Raw genomic sequence first — 3,066 nt, forward strand, 5'->3', positions numbered from 1 at the left:
AAATTGTGCAGAGATAAAGCTAAGACCTGATAAATTTTCTTGTATGTAAATTATGCTTCACACACACACACACACACACTTTGAGTTTATTCCTCAAAGTCTATGCTACATACATTAAGCACCTCTGAGTCTGATAGCAGATTCATAGGCTACAAACACCTCAGGATCTCAGCATCATCCTTGCTGTTGATTCTTCCTTTTTTTTTTTAATATGGAAGACCATGAATTTTCGTGTCATTCTCACACAGGGGCCATGCTAATCTTCTCCATATCAATCCAGTTTTAGTCTATGTGCTGCTGAAAGCACATAGATTCTTTATATTAATTAAGATTCAGGATGTTTATTGTAGCCTTCCAATGTGAAGAAGTCGAGAAACAGAATACTTACCATCCTGCTTCTGTCTCCTCTTAGAAATCACTGAAAAACAATGGACATAACTGAAGAAATAGAATTACAGATACTTTTCACCTTTCCAAAATTACAGGACGCTGTAAATCTCAATATTTGCCAAAGAACTGCCAAATGCAGCAAAAGAGCAGACAAGTGTGGGAAAAGATCCACTGAGAAAGCCTGTAGATCCCCAACAAAGCCAGCAGGGCATAGTCATCCTTAAGCAGAGACTGCATCCAAGGAGCAAAGCAATGATCTTTCTTGTTTAAAATCTTTTCTGTTTAAAACAAAGGAAACGGAACACCCAGGCTGGTGGGAAAACGCCGTATGGTACCATGGTGTAACTGGAATTCCACAAGGAAACACACAAACATATTTGGCATGACTGGAGAGCTTGGAGACAAATTGGAGGAGAGAGATGTGGGGACTGGGAGTCTCTTGTAGCTGCTGATCTCTTTGGCTCTGGAGAAGTCATGATTAAAACAACTCTCTCACACACCCAACATGGTATCTCAGGTTTCCTTGTATACTATGATGAATTTTTCCTAGCCCATAGGACTGCCATGATCTCTTTCTCATACAAGCTTTCTGCAAAAAATCAGTCCAAGAAGAATTCATGTCATTAAAACAGTCAAACCAAACCAGTACAAGATCTTCAAAATACTAGAAAGTAATAAATGAGCTCTAGAAACAATAACCAAAAAAATAAAAAACAATTACAATGCCAAATAATTTTTAAAAACTAATAAAATAGCCAAGGAGTTCAAAGCAAATATGTAGGACTTAAGTAAAATATATGATGGGTACAGAGAAATAGGAGCACAGAGAGCTTAGAAAAGAAGTTGAGTAGAAAAACAAAAAAATTGTTGAAGCTTTAATGATCACAATGAAAACGAAAACATTCTGTTAAAAAAAACAAAACAAGTAAATGGAGGTGAAGATTGAGAAAAAGTGCATAATATACACAAAATTAATGAGTTTTAAAAGCAGCAGCAACATTTGAAATGGAAAAATATTCAAATACGTAATTCAAGAATATTTTCTTGGAATAGAAGGCTAACCTACAGAGTGCAAGGACATACACTGTCCAGGAAAAAAGAGATACAGAATGACCAACACTGAAACATAGACAGGTAGAGTTGTCAGTCTAAATCAAAACAAAACAAAAAACCTCTGTTGGACCTCAAGTCAAAAAGATAAAGTCACCAACAGAGTGAAGATCCAGCCTAGAGATTTCTGCTCAGCATTCTTCCACGGTAAAAGAGGTTGGGGAATGTCTGCATCATATTTAGGGAAAGAAAGAATAACACAAAAACTTTGAAATTAGGAAACTGTGAATGCAAACAAAGGCAGAAGATAGGCATTCTTATATGTGTCAGAATTCCAATTTTCATGAGCCCTTCTTCAAGAAACCAAGGGAGCTAATGAAAAGGTCAATAGAGAAACTATGGGAAAAAGACAGATTAAGACATTGCATTCATTCAATTGCAAGAACAAGACCAAACATCTGCTGAAATTATGGTTATAACAGCAGAAGAAAATGTCCCAAACTACAAAAATAAGACAAAAATATATTTAAAAATTGGAGGCAAAAGGAAGAAAAACTATAAAAAGTAATATAAGTACTTTATTTCCTCATCTTTACTAGCCAGAGATTAAAATATACTTTAAAAAACTGATAAAAATGTACTAGAAGAGGCTGGCCGGGTGGTGCAGTGGCTAAGTTCTCATGCTCCGCTTTGGCAGCCTGGGTTTGCTGGTTCAGATGCCGGGTGTGGACCTACACACCATTTGCCAAGCCATGCTGTGGCAGGCGTCCCACATGTAAATAGAGGAAGATGGGCATGAATGTTAGCTCAAGGCCAGTCTTCCCCAGCAAAAAGAGGAGGATTTGTGGCAGACATCAGTTCAGGGTTAATCTTCTTCCTCAAAAAAATTACTAGAACTAAAAACGTATTTAAATATGTAAAGATGCATAGTAGACAAACTAAGAAGATTATGTTCATCTGTAATTTCAAAGTGGAAATAAAGAGAAGAGATTCAGGAATTATAACAATTTTGTTATTGTACAAAATGGAGATTCAATAGTTACTGTCTAAAGATGCAGAGTAGTTAAGTGTATTATGTAAAATTATGGTATAAATGTAATCACTAAAAGAACTAACAATAAAGGTATAACTTAAAATTTACCAGAAAGAATCTACATACAAGATACAGCCAATGGGGAAAAATACCATATAACAATATTAAAAAACCCAAAGAAGCCATAAAACATGAAAGCATAATATAAAGAACTATGAAAGAACTAAGCCCAAACAAATGTGTCACCTCAATAAATACATATAGGCTAAGCACTCTTATTAAAATAAAAGGAGTCCCAGGTTGAACAAAGCTTATAAAAGACACAAACCCAAAACAAAGTGTCTCAAAAAGATTGAAAATAACATAATAGGGAAAGACATATGAGGGAAGATGCAAACAAAGAGAAGCCAGGATTAGCAATCTTAATACCTGATATGGTTACATTAGGAAAAAGAGAAAAAGAGTCAATGCAATCAGAAAACTGAAAACTATTAAGAATCGTAAGATGGGCCAGCCTGGTGGTGTAATGGTTAATTTCACGCACTCCGCTCAGAGGCCCAGGGTTTCTGGGTTCAGATCCACCAGGGTTTGTG

General features: G+C 35.8%; 1 non-coding gene across 1 annotated transcript; it reads right to left on the minus strand.

Annotated features, from left to right (window-relative positions):
- Positions 1 to 205: 205 nt before the first annotated feature.
- On the minus strand, positions 206 to 307 carry LOC139079210 (U6 spliceosomal RNA). Its single transcript, XR_011532582.1, has one exon. It is a non-coding gene; the product is annotated as a U6 spliceosomal RNA (small nuclear RNA).
- Positions 308 to 3,066: the final 2,759 nt, after the last annotated feature.

Source organism: Equus przewalskii, chromosome 24 (genome assembly GCF_037783145.1).
Source record: "Equus przewalskii isolate Varuska chromosome 24, EquPr2, whole genome shotgun sequence".
Taxonomy (NCBI): domain Eukaryota; kingdom Metazoa; phylum Chordata; class Mammalia; order Perissodactyla; family Equidae; genus Equus; species Equus przewalskii.